This window comes from Strigops habroptila, chromosome Z (genome assembly GCF_004027225.2).
Source record: "Strigops habroptila isolate Jane chromosome Z, bStrHab1.2.pri, whole genome shotgun sequence".
Lineage (NCBI taxonomy): Eukaryota > Metazoa > Chordata > Aves > Psittaciformes > Psittacidae > Strigops > Strigops habroptila.
In genome coordinates, this window is record NC_044302.2 from 14108665 (window position 1) to 14123138 (window position 14474).

General features: G+C 42.0%; 1 protein-coding gene across 9 annotated transcripts in view; it reads right to left on the reverse strand.

Moving 5' to 3' along the window:
* The window catches only part of ZNF536 (zinc finger protein 536), a 347702-nt gene extending 333609 nt beyond the window's left edge, over nt 1–14093 (reverse strand). For 4 of the 9 annotated variants that reach the window (XM_030470185.1, XM_030470190.1, XM_030470191.1 and 1 more), the window contains exon 1: nt 13358–13552. The gene's annotated coding sequence lies outside the window, so the exon portion shown is untranslated. Of the gene's footprint in view, nt 1–9349; nt 9597–13357; nt 13576–13988 lie in introns of those variants that run through there. The other 5 variants (XM_030470187.1, XM_030470189.1, XM_030470184.1 and 2 more) reach the window with 4 other exon arrangements.
* Nucleotides 14094–14474: the final 381 nt, after the last annotated feature.

Here is a 14474-nt window from a genome sequence, read left to right on the forward strand (position 1 = left end):
ATAAGCATATATATTCCTTCTATAGGTACCTTCATATCACACAGTTATAAGACATGCAAGCATCCTAGAAAATACTGAAGTATTACTCAGTAATTATTACTTACATTCTCCTTGTACACTTCCAGACTCTGCACACACATGCTTACAAAGGCTGGGCGCCTGTGCCCAAGCAATAGGTGTTTCAGTATGGCCTTCAATCAGAAAGCAGCAAGCCCTAATAGAATAATAGGTACCTGGGTTACCTAATCGAAGGGTTGAAGTGTTGGCAATATTGCTGATAATAAACTAGTACGTCAGAAGAGCCTTCTTCACCTAGATGTCCAGCAATGACTGGTCTAAATAAAGGCTGAAAATTGTTTTGAATTAATGTTGTTCACATTTAAATACAAATTATCTTAGTAGGATTTTGCATATTGATCGTGCACTGCTGTTAAGTCCTCTTATTTCTATAGAAATAAATGATCCCTACTCAACATATAAAAGCTGTCCTAGTACTAAATAATGAACTCTATAGGGGGCAAATTCTAAATGTAAGTAACTGGGAGGGACTAAACTCTACACTCTGCAAGTAGGTGGCTGTGAAACACCTAGGACCCAGAACAAGATACAAATCACATTCAAGCCCAGCAGAATGTTCAGTTTAACGAGGTCAACTTCCATTTTATACAGATGATGATTTCTGAACAGATCTGTACAAAATCACACACACCCTAAGGATAGAAAGAGTTCAAGAGGCTCCCCCTTACCCTTTTTTTTTTTAACCTATTTCCTGTTTTGAATAATACAAGATTGTGAAAGGAGGAAGAGTTGTCTTCAAACCCAGCTTGAAAAGGCACGTGCAATGCTCCTCCTCACTTCGTCTGCCAGCCCTGTTTCTCCTGACAACATACTTCACCAGCACTGTGGCAACCCACAGAGACATCCTGATCCGAGAAATCCTGCTCTAGTACACATACATGTAGCTGGAAGCATGCTGAAAGCCAGTGCTTCTCTTTTAACTTATCTTTGATTTTCTCTGTTTTATTCAGCTCCACCACCAGCATCAGAGAAAAAGGTGGAGAGATTATTGACATGTTAAAAAGAAAAAAAAGTAACAAGTTATTCAAGGGTATTTTCATTATCAGAATCCATAAAATTGTACCATGATTTCTTTTAAATAGTAATACATTTGCTCTAGAATAAATATAATTAAACCAAGAATAAAACTACAATTAGTAAAAGATATATGGTGTGTCATAACAAGCAACAGTAAAAAGTGTCTGAGGGCTTATTTGTAAATCTGTATTTGTAAAGGAGCAGCATATAAAAAAAGAGGGTCTTTCACTCTGATAGGCAGTGTTTTATTTGACTCAAATATATGAAACACTTCTTCAAAAGCCCAATCTTCCAACAGAAAATCTTGACAAAGCAAAGCATAACCAGAAAAAAATAGTCCCAGTCTGATTAAAAACATCGATATCTTCTGAAAAAGGTACATGAACAAATGTCATGCCATTGTAGAATATGGGCTAGCCAGATTGTTTTTACGGAGGCTTCAAATCTACTGTAGATCTTCATACCAGCTACAGAGCCGAGGAATGAATGTTGTGGTACGTTGCAGACTATACATGTGCAAACAGTTTCCAATTCCAGCTGGTTTTATTAAAAATGTAAATCATAAATCGCAATACCTTTCCCAATGTCACAGAAAAAAAGTCTGCATGGTAATTCATTTCTTTCCACAACAGACGTCATCTCATCAAATGCAAGTTATATCTAACTTAATGGTGGATATAAACTCACTGCAAAAGTTGTATTTGGTTAGCAAAATGTTAATGTGTAAAGTCAGTAAGTTAGTATCATGATGTGTGAAATAGCCAATCAACAGTTGGTGTTTGAAAGAGGCTGGGGCACCATACCCATAAAGCAGTATTTGTTTTGGTTTTAGTTGTGTGGTGATGACTTTAACCAGAAGCAAGCTAAATTTGACTGAACTACTCACACCTGAAAACAAGATACTGAATCACTGACCTGGTCATTACAACATTCATGAAGGTCTTCAATTAGTGAACTCAGTGGTGAATGTTGATCATAAAAGCACTGGAAAAGTATGTGCAAGCTTGGGCCCTGTGAAATTCATGATTCTCTAAGAGAAAGGCTTTCAATTTTCAAAAGGTATCAAAAAGCCCCCATTATTAGTGGCAGAAGGCCCCTGGAGAGGTGCAATGCCTCCTCAGATTGCCTGAGCCCATATATTCACAAAGCAGCATCAATAGCCAAACCAGCATAGCCACAAATTGAGGCTATCCCTAGAACAGCCTTTTGTCACTTATACTGTAAAGCAAAATAAATTAAAACCAAACTAACTCAACACTCATCACATAGACCTTTTCCAAAAATAATTTAATTTTCAGGTGATATTTTAGTTCTAGGATTTTACTACAGTTAATCTACCAAGAATCTGATTTTATATATTCTTTACGTGTAAAATTTCTGTGGGTGCCAGTAGCAGTATAGGTATATAAGGGCTGGAAGAAATCTCACATCATTGCTAGATCAGAGATCAGCTCAGACCAGTTCTGAATGATTAAGACTGTTTAACACAACTGCAACAGGTGTTTACACATAGGTTAAAGGTCTGACCTCAAACAACTTTCCTATACCTCAAAACTTTGAGTATCAACTACAAGGTACTTATACTTTTCACGGACTTTGAACCAACTGCTAAGAAATATTCAGGCTAGCACTTTTTGTACTATATGATAGAGGACAGTAGAGGTATCTAGAACATGCCTTGCATGCAAATATAAAAAAATCCCATAAATTTAAGATCAAATTGCAGAAATGCCATTGTTGTAGTTTAGGTCTTGTAAAAAATCAAAGTTGCACAAAAATTGAAGACCAATAAAAATGTTTCCATGATTTCTTTTTTAATGCCATTGAAAACAATTTTTCGTTGTAAACATTTTTGCTAGCCAAGCACTGCAGCATTGTGCAACTGCATGACAGCCAAAGAGAAACTGATGAAAAGCTGACTAGATTGATTTAATTTTTCCAACCGGAGTGAAATACATAAAAGGAAATAACAAAATGGTGAAGTTATTTTTATATATAAAAAAATGTTCACATTTAATAAACTCACATGGAAACTGCACAGCCAATGGTAATTGCTTTTAAAATAAATCTACAGATCCCTTCAGTTCTGCATGGAAACAAAGGCAATGGTGGATTCCTGCTGCACCTTTCCCCTTCCTCGGGCACCACAGAAACCCCCTCCCTGCTGGAGGAGTCCAATCTGAGCCTGCCCAAACTCTGCATCATGCATTCCCTCTCCCCTCTGTGACCTCCCAGGTTTCTGGGTAGAAGTCTGGCAGGGGGTTACTACTGGAACTTGGAGCTATATTTATTCCCTTGGCTCCCATCCACCACTGTTGCAGAGCCGCCAGAAGGGGAACCAACCAATACAGCATGGGATCTGCCAGAACTGTGCTGCCAGAGAAGTTAAGAATGAAAGGCAGAGATGACAGAAGCTATCAAAATGAGTATTTCTATCTCTAAGGAAAGAAGGGCTTCCTCCATTTGTGGATCTCCCTTCTACAGATTAAGACATCTTTTTCCTCTCCTTTTTAAGAACTCCTGCCAGTTCCAGAGGTCTTTTACATCTCATGAGAGCTTCTTCACAAGGGAAGGAACACTAACAGCACAGCATCCCTTGCATCTCTAAGGCATTTTTTGGCATTTGTAGGGCATTTCTCTCCACCTCACAGTACTACCAGATAGAGTGACATCCACAAGATCGATGCTGCACCCTGGTCCAAGGTGCCTGCAGTAGATGGGACTAACCCTGCACCCATTGCACTGCCTACACCTAAACACTCGATGCTCAGGGGGCTGTAGGAATCAGTTAATCAGTTCTGTTCAAATACATAATCCACTGAACAAAATAATGGCAATATAACTCCATTTTGAGATGAGAATTCTTTGAATTATCACATGCACCCCATCACCAACTGACTTTCATTATAATTGGATTGTGAATTTTATGAGAAAGGTGAAGATCTGAGTAAGAAACAGTTCTCCCATGCCACAAATATTTTGAAGATTTCAGAATTTTCTCGTTCCCCACTGGGACTAATTCAACACTGTTTGCAACTTTTCAAAAGGAAAAGCAGGCTAGACAACTTTAAGCACGTGAATGCTCTCACCACATCATACTGGGGAGCAAAGGGTACAGGACTCTGCAACAGAATCAAACTGGACGCAGTCTCTCACATCACACTTGAGTGCCCAAGCCAAGAGCCAGTTCTCTTCTGACCCAGTGAATAATTAAATTATTATTTAAATTGTAATAGCCTGAAGCAGGAACTTAAAAAGACTCACCTTGGAAGAGCCAAAGTGTGGTTATTAGGCTCACCTGGAATGTGAGAAACTTATTTGAAGAAGCTGATTCAAATCAGATATGAGAGGAAGGATCTGAACTCAGCTCTCCAGTGACCCAGGTGCATTTCATAATCACCAGTCCATAATGAAGTGCAGAGATGCAACTCTTTCATTTTGAGCAGAAATTCAATTGTGAACCTGAGAAACGCTTTGAAGGTGCAGCACGTTGACGCAAACTAATGAACTGGCATTTTCCAACTGCAGTAAGAAAATTGCAGCTAGATCTGGCCAGAAACTATTTTTCTATATTTGGAAAGCACCTAGCATGCCAATGACACTATCAAAACAAGCAATAGATTGAAATTCTAATCCAAAAGTGGTTGTGGATTTCCTACTGCTCATTTACCTAACGATATGTTAATTTATCACATACACATCCATATAGCTTCATGTAGTCAAATAAACGGAAGATGTTTAAGCATTGTTCTTTAAAACAATCAAGAATATTTAAAAATAACTGAGCTATTCTAGAAGCAATTTTATGGTAAAATCCAAAGAGATTAGTTAGAGCAGAAGAGTTTTCTTAGCTGGTATTATGGCACTAATAAAGATGCTGGGTTATCTGCTATTAGTTATTTTATTAGCCCTAAGAGGAATTATATTCTTATGGCAAAATCTCAATGAATCAGTGAAGAACAGATACCTTAAAAGGTAATAAATAGTCATTTTATTATACATTTCAGTTTTGGGTAGCCTATAACCTTTGCATTTTTTAAACTCAAAACGTTGGTTTTCTCTTTGTAATTGAAATATTGAAACACACAAAAGTTTAATCAGGATCTCTTTTTGAGAACTTCAGGCTTTGCACTGAGCTTACAAACAGTGTAGTTGCAGATTGTATTCACACCGACACTAGGAATCAGATGAGACTCATCTGGTCTGGAAGAGAAGTTGTACCTACTGACTCAGCCATACCCCAATTGAAATAAGAAGAGCAGAATTGGGCCCTAGAAATCACGTCAAAATCAACCAAAATTAGCTAAATTCCATGCACTTCCCTCTGAAAAGAGAGATCCATAATTTTCATCAAAAAATATGGGATATATTTGAACGAAACAAAGGTTCAATGAAAAGCTACTTGTAGCAGCAGTTTCAAAACTAGTGCTGCTTGCCAACATTGAGTCAACACTCGACATTCAAAAAACTTAGAGGTTTGCATGAAAATGTTCATGTGAACCCTTGAGAAATAAAAATAAAATGAAAAATTAATAAATAAATAGAGAGCGAGAGCTTGTCCAGATGCAGGCCACTAGAGCACTAGAATAGAAGGCAGCTTCTGCTTCTCCTGTCAATTATAAACTAACACCAGAGAAGACAAATTCACTTGATTGAACTTTCACTGTCCCATCACTCCCTTAAAACCAGTAGCAAAACCAAAATGTTGCACTGCCCTATGTTTTAATATTTCTGTGGACCTGTGAGAAAAAAAATCACATGTAGCTCTAGAGAGCCAATTTTAACAAACACACATGAAAACAAAATGTAACCCATCCATACAGAGCTATCAAGAGAAACATTAAGGAATGAACATCCAGCCCACCATGTTAGCCTTTGTTAATAGAAACCTGATTTTACACCTCCTTGCTTTCTTCACCCTAGCTCTCACATGCTCTTTCTCAAGAAACAAACCTAGGCTTTCCTTGAACTCATTTATCCTTTCCTTGCTGGTAATTTATTCCATATGTTTCTGCCTGAGTTTCCTATTTACCCGTGCTTTTCTAAATTTTAGATTAAAGGGATCTATCTATATCTATCTGTATCTACCATTGATATTCCAATGACAAGATTGATGGTAACAATGTCTGCACAAATCTATGGAGACTAACATGAGAGTGAAATAAAACAGCATTAATACAATATGCTATCATTTCGAAAAATAAATTTAAGGCCAGCCTGGCAACCTACTTCTACCACATGGGTTACTGGGGCTAATTCCCAGACCAGCAGGGGCCAGGACTACAGAGGAAGCAATACACATAGTCCTGTTGTGACTGAGTAGGTTGTAGTACTTGATAGCAAGCCCTTTGTAGCACTGAAGAGCTCAACAGGGCTCCCCTCCTCCTCACAAAGAACCACAGTTACTGCAGCAGAATACCCCAAAGGCATAAAAAAGGAGCAAAAGTTTGTAACAGGACTTGTCACAGTTAAGAAAAAACAAAAACAGAAACAAAAAAACCAAAACAAACAAACAAACAAAAAAAAAAACCAACAAGGTCGGGGGGGGGGACAAACCCAAAAAAATCCCTAAAACAAAACAGAACAGAAACTGTAGCAAAATTAGCATTAAGGATGAAACAAGTTTATATTAAAAGAAAGAGTCAGGACTGCCATTTATCCCTTTGCACCATGATTCTCATTTCAGCCTGATGGCAAGAAAGGCTTATGGGCCATCCCTGGCTGCCCCCTGCAGCTAACCTCCCCTACACCCCTACACAGATCACAAGGCGAAAGTCAGCTCATACTCTCCTTTCTTACCCTCCTTTTTCCTCCCCATATCTTGCTTCTCCTGTCCACAAAAACTTTCCCACTCGGCCTTTCCCTGGCACTACAGGCAGCCTGCTTGTGATAACCCCTACCTGATCTTCACTGACTTCTACCTTCCCATCATGCACTTGCTCTCTCTGGAAGCCCAAGATGCCTACGGCTGGACAGTTTAACACATCGAAACTGAGCAGCTGGTTTGAAGAAGCGAGATCTGTTGCTTGTCCTGCACTGAGAGTGCTGCCGAAGCCACCATTGCTATTTTCAGGCCAGGCTACCCGCAGAACTCTCTGTTAATGTCCTACCATGATAGGCAGCACTGCTTTCTTCATAACATGACAAATACTTGTAAGGACCTACCTAATTTTGCTTTTGGTTGTACATGTCTCAAATACTGCAGTGCAATGGACAAAGGTTATTGTGGCTATTTTAGTTCTGTTTTCTTCATCTGTGTTTAAAGCACAGTCAGATTATAACAAAATTGTTTGTCTTTAATATAGTTCAACTTGACCTGATTAGCCCTTCTCTTTAGAAAACAATCTCACATGAAGTATTTAGATTAAGACCTGTAAAAAATAGCGACTTCAAAATACTTTCAAGGCCCCATCTTACAAATTTTAAAAAACACAGACAACTGGGCTAATTATAATTACTCCTCTATAGTTTTTTTGCTTTTTTTGATGTATCTGGTTATCTAGTAAGATGCACCTAAAAACAACAGCAAATTTAAACATAAGGGAAAAGTGCCAAATTCAGGATACTGGAAGAATCTTCCCTCTGGGAGCATGTTTAGTCACAGCATTGGCGCAGCTGGGCAAAGGCAACCCACATCCCTCCTTGCTACCCTATTTCTTTCCTGATCTGGACCTCTGCTACCTCTGAAAAGATTTTTCAAATCCCTCACTCAGTGCTTGGCTTCATTGCTTAACCTGACAGTAGGAGTGAAAATGTCACAGCAGTTGTGATCCACTCAGATCTAGACAGACTCTACTCAGTTATTTCATGTTAAGCAACAAACATCCATCAGATCGTTACAGTTTTCACCTGTCTCTATCCAAGCTCAGATTCTGAGCAATGACTTGGTCATAAAAAGTTCATACTCCGTGTTCGGCCTCTCAACTGGAAGCTAGAACTGCCCGTCCATACAATAACCCTATGATCATCCAATTACGCATCTCAGAATTATTTTCCTCTTACATATTTTCTTTCAGTAGCTTATCCCGTTTCCCTCTTCTGCAAACATCTGTGCCTGGAGTCTCTTCACTGGAGAAATTTGGATTTCCATCTACAGTTGCCAGAAATAAGCTTATTCATGATTCTATAAAAGAAATAATATGTGTTTTATTTTTTCATCTATGTTGTCCTCCCCTGAACCCAAATTGCTTGCACCTCTAAAAATGCAAGTTTTGAATGAGAGGACAGAAAAATGGCTTTTCAAGACCGTACTGCTTTTAGCATTTTGAAGAGCCGATGTACATCTATTTAGGTATCTGAGAGAAATTCAGAGATTAAAATTTAAATTTACTTACAAGTCTTATTAAAATACACTAAATCGGAAGACAGTATAAAGCTTTAATTGTCCTCATTCAAACTAGAAAAAGAAATCTATTTATGCTTTTCTTTTCTTCTATAAAGTTCATAAAAATCCATGCACTTTTTTAATGTCTTTTCTTTTCTTGAAGTCAAGGCACTCTACAAACACCTGTGCAATTCAAAGTCAACTTTAAGCAAAAAATCAACATTTGGAAAAATTACTTCTACTGATTTTCTTACACTTGATGAAACTTGTGCTTCCCAGGGAACAAGCACAGCTCATATTAATGGACTAGTGGATTTTCTCCGGCTGTTCTAATGCAAATCTCTTCGGTCACCTAAGGCTCCCATGGTGGGTAAACAACCCAATGTGTCAGCTTTCTGTGCTGGAGATCACAATTTCTGATCTCAGCACTGTCTTCATTGCTGCAAGCAAAACAGTGGTACTGATGTTGCAACTCACGGGCTACTCTCTTCTGATAATGACTGGGTTGGGATTTTGGCCCCTAACATGGACAGAAATATGACAATCAGCGTCTTCATTATATATAAGTATACAGTGAAGCCAGTGCAAGACAACTTGCAGAGTACTAGAGCTGAAATATGTTCCAAAGTCGAATAGCCCATGGAACAATTCCTTTTTCTTCTTTTCAACTGATAAAGTTAGAGTCAATTTATTAAAAGTGGTTTAATATAGCATTTCCATCATAGCAACTTGTATCTTCAGGAACTCATTTGCAAAACACAGCTTTAGCATGCAAATATTTTAGACACATTGCCTGCAAATATAATAGAGAGACTAACCTTTCTTACAGCTGCAGTTGTTAATTATCATCATTTGAACAGCAAATGAAAACAAAGTTTAAGCCACTGGCACTTTAAAAAAAAATAAAAATTCATATTAAATCTCATTTACCTGCAGTGATAGAAATTCAAAGTCACAAGCAAACTCTGAAGCCAGAGCAGATATGAGAAAGTGCACCCAATCGCAGGGGTTAGCAACTGTACCAAGGCTCTTCTAGTGCACGTTCTGAAGCAGCAATCGATTCTCCAGGCACTTGTTACCGAACTGGAGACCTTTTCTTTCTACAACGTTCTGAAAACTTTAAACAACTCATTTGTGATTCTTTTCTTCAGAAGATTAACAGCACATCCACTGGAAGATGAATTAAAAATAAAATTAAAAAAACCCAAAACAACAAGGATATCAAATAGGGGAAAACAGAACAGAGTAGGACAAACAACTCAAGCTATTTACAAATATTCTTATAATAACTAGAAATCATAGAGCCCTCTTTCACTGTCTAAAAAAAAAAAAATAACAAAAAACAGCAAGCAAGCAACAAATAAAAATGCATCAGCTGCTGACTGAACAAGGGGACTGATTTTCAAAGCTGCTGAGCACCCACAACTCCATTGGAAGTCAGTGGAAGAGGTGAGTGCTCAGCAGCTCTGCAGCTCAGGCCCAAACTGTGCAGGGCTCTACTCGAAGCCCGGCAGAACGGGTTTTTAGGGAGGGGGTTTTGTTGAAGAAACAAGGAGGTTCAAAGTAATCTGTCAACGAGGTGCTGCTACATTCATGAGTCGTAAAGCCAGCTAGCTCTGCTCTATGGGAAAAAAGTTAATTCATAGGGCTCACAGGGCTTGCATTTGTCAAGGAGCAGGACGTCAATGCTATCATTATCAGGCAAATCAGCCAGGCGGTTAATGGTAGAATCAGGAGACATTTGCTCTCCCCTATCAGCATGACATCATAACTAAGGCAGCCTTCAGCGCGGGGGGAGCCCTGGGCCGCACACGGACCTCCTGTGTGGCTGGCCCCACCGACCGCCGCTCCCCTTCCTTCCCATGGATGCAGCTCCCCTTCCCATTCCCATGGACCGTAGCTCCCCTTCCCATTCCCACAGACAGCGGCTCCCCTTCCCCAGGAGGCGACACCAACAGCCTCCCGCACCCTGCAACTTCGTCCTCGCAGCATCCCAAACGCCAGCGTCTGATTTCACAAAATACTTCTAAACCTGCCCGGTTGTAAGGCAGCCACTCGGTTAGGAGGGGGTGGCTTTTACATACAATCTACAAATTCACTCTAAAAATGCCTGGCAATTTTAATTACTTCAGTCATCTTCATCCCCTGTCAAACGGGGGGGACACACACATTAAAAGACTACTTGCCTCTAGGATTTAAAAAGTACAGCTCAGTTAACCAAGTCAATTTTTAAGCGAACACAAACGCACACACACGCACACAACCTTTGAATATTCTGAAGTATTTAGTGATGATCTATTCGAGAATCAGAAACACAGCAGCAATACACATTTCCCTTCCACAGCAGCTGTAATTATACAACTCAAGCAGCACAAATTACAAACTGTTCATCTATTTCTCTTAAAAAATATCACTACAGGTACCCAGGCACACTACAAAAGCCTCACCTTGTATCAGAACTGTGAGGGAAAAAGTTATGAAAGCAGACAGAAAACCTAAAATCCCTGAGGCTACAAAAAAATCCCGCTATTGAGAAATAACCCAAGAGACCACGCAGGGAATGTACAGCTTTCAGAAGCACTTCTCATCTTATTTGCACTTAACCTATTGATGTTCTTATGCAGGTCACTTACTTTTCGGATATGTTTGAACCCTTTACAATCATGCAGATCGCCGTGGTTTTCGCTTAGGCTTTTGGTGTTTTTTGGTTTTGTTTAGGTTTTTTTTTTTTTTTTGCAAACAAGTTTCATTTAAAAAAGATCCAATTATGCAAATCTGCTCCCGGATAGGTAGTGAATATTCAATATGACGGTGATACTGTAATAGTTCAATGCAACGCACTGTACTGGACAGATTTATGAGGCAACGTCACTACTACGCTCTGGTCCTCGCTGAAGCATCTTGAAGTTAATTAAAGCTGCAATGTCCACTTTTCCAGCCACCCTCCCCATTCAGGTTTACTATTTCAACATCAAACCAGCAAGGGGGCCTCCCCCCTCTCTCCGTACATTTAAGCAGCCTTCCACAGTCAATGAACAATGAACAAAGATTGGAGTGATGGGGGGGGGGAAGTGAGAAGAAAATCTCCACAGGAATAATCAAATCCGGTTTAAACAAGTAAAAATATAGTTTCTAATATTAAACTAGAAAAGAAAACATTCTTCTCCAAGTGAACGTGCAGAGGCGCTTAGCCAAGCCCTTCAGAAAGGGTCTAAAAGCAGCCAGTCTTTTTTATTTCGAGCAGTGAATGAGCCCAAACAAGGCTTCTAAACTTAATTATGACCCTTAAAATAGTCTTTTTCCCCAGAAGCGGGGCGGCTCGCCGCTGCTATCTGTATCCACCGGCCACATCAGCTCAGCAAACACGGCCCCTGTTGGATTCAGTTTAAACTGCACGGGGGGGGGGCGGAGGGGGGTAGGAGTGGCAGGGGGGTGCACAGCCCCGCACAGCGCTCCCGCCGCGGGCAGCCGCGCCCTCCCCTGCCCCACCGCTCCGCTCCGCGCCCCGCCGCTGCCTCGGCGCGGTACCGGGCACGGCCCTGTCCGCCGCACGCCCCACGGAACAATGCCCGCGGCCGCGCAAGCTGCGGGCGGCGGCCGGACCCTCCCAGGGCACCCTCACCCGAGACCCGCGGGGGGTCCGCGCAGGCGGAACGTGGCCCCGGCCCCGCCACCACCGTGAGGGACGCCGGCAACTAACTTTTCGGATGGAGCCGGGGCGAGCCTCCGGGGGAAAAATAAGAAAAACCAAAAAAAAAAAAAAAAAAAAAAAAAAAAAAGGAAAAATAGCACAAATCTTCGCGACCTTTTATTTTGCATTAAAGTTCACAAGCGGCACAGAGCTCTCTCTCTCTTCCCCCCCCCCCATAGTAATTATTTGCAAAACTGCAACAGATGGGCGCATTAAAATCTGGATTCTTTCCTACACAGCATCAAAGAATCTCTCCTTCCCACCCTCACACCCCCCCTCCCCGGTAATCCTGGTCCCCCCCCACCGCCCCGCGCAGCGCCGCGGCCCTCCGCGCCGCCGGGAGGTGATGATCCCCCCCCCCCCATCACCCCCGGGATTGCCGTTTAAGTTTCCTCCTTAACCTGTTACTTTCTGCGGGCGCTGACAAAGCCCCGGCGGCGCTGGCAGGTGCCTCCCGCTCCCCCCGCGAAGGGCTGAGACCTGGCCTGACATTTAGTGCCTACTTGAATGTCACAACGCTCCTCGCAGCATTATGTACGGCTCCTATTCATAAGAGGTCGATTAGAGCACAAAATGGCAGGTCTCTTAGGCACTTGAATCTCACAAGTTTGACACATGGTATGCATCAGCTAACTTTGATTTAAAAAAAAAAAAATTAAAAAAAGAAGGGGGGGGAGAGTTTATGAATTACACCGCGATTAGCCTGGATCCTAAGAAGGGAGGGATGGGATGGAGATGGGATGGGGGGGGGGGGGGTGTTTAAAGTCACTTCAGCAAAGTTTACTCCGCAGCAACGCTTTAAAACAAAAAGTTTCTGGGCAAGTTGCGGGCAGGGTGGGTGCGGGCCGGGCCCCCCGAGCGGGCAGAACCGGCCCCGCCGCTGCCGCCGCTGCCTCCCCTCGCCCGCCCGCCCGCTCCTTTTTTTGTAAAGTAACGGTTTATAAAAGAACCGAGCGAGAAGGAGGGAAAGCGCCGGTTTTTCTCCAGGCTAAGTTCTACAGCGCCATTCAATGGCTTCTCCGCTCCTTTCATTATTTTCTGCTTCTCCCCTGACAGCCCTGCTTGCAAACGTCACTGCTATGGATATTTAATTATACTGTATTTTTTTAATCACGGTGGAAAACGCAGGCCCCGTTGCGATGATTAAAAAGAAATAAACCCCCCGAAAAGACTCCGGACTGACTTTGGACCCTCTTTGACGGCTCCCGGCTCCTCAAAACCCCCCTTTTTACCTTTGTCTTCCTTACCTTAAAATTTAAAGCAAAGCGTAGAAGAAACTCCCGCACGTAAACGGAGCGTTGTAAAAGATTGTGTTCAATGAATAATGAAGCATGTCCACATGATTGACTTGATCATTTTCTGGTGCGGAGGGGGAAAAGTGCGGCGCGGGGCTGCCGCGGCCGCCCGCCCCGGGCAGCCCTCCCAACTGCTTCCCGCACATCCCGAGCACAGAGCGCTTTATTTTAATCTGCCTCTTTGCAGAATAACCCCCTTCATTGATACCGATCGCCCAACATCACAAGACATCCCCGTCTCTCAGCGTGGACTCCCCCTATCTGGTAGGTGAAATGCATTGTACCATTAAAAAAGCACTCCATTGTCGTCTTGGCATAATTCACAGCAACTAGATAGGTCTTGCGGCATTTAGCTTTGATGAGCCAAAAGCTCAACCCTTGATATAATAATCTACAAAGAATGGGCTGTGATCGTCCATTTTTTTCCCCTCCCCGTCTCGCAACTAAGAAACCATTTAACCCGGCGCAGCTTGGTCGTGACCTTGAGCCCGTGTAAACACCCCCGAGGAGCCCGCGCAGCCCCCGCGCAACCCCCGCGCAACCCCCGCGCAGCCCCCCGCGCTCCACAAAGCGCCCTTCTTACCTGCTCCCGAAAGTATGCAAAGTCTGCTCCTCCGAAAAAAACGGGGGGAGGGGGGGAGGAAAAAACTCCTGGGGAAGCGGCGGCGGCCGGGGGACCGGAGCATCAGTCACCGCTCCGGCGTTTAAGAGAAGTAATCAGCGATAAAGTGACGTTGATCTGCACTGTAACCTTGTGGCGTATTTAATGTAAATAAGCCAGTTATGTTGCCAATCGCATGCACACAAACACATAAAGGTCCTCAGCGTTGCATTTTGATTCTTTCCATTAGAGCCGACTTTATTTACATACACTATTTAGGGGATCATGATAATTCTAAAACAATACTAGTGCCAAATGATTATGAAAATATGATTTTAATTAATCACGTAGTAGGCAAGGAAATTAGCATACGGTAATTAAACTTAGGGAAAAACGTCATGGAGGTTCTCTGCCTTATGGGTTCGGAATAATCATTAAACGATGGGTTTTCAGGACTTAATTATCAAA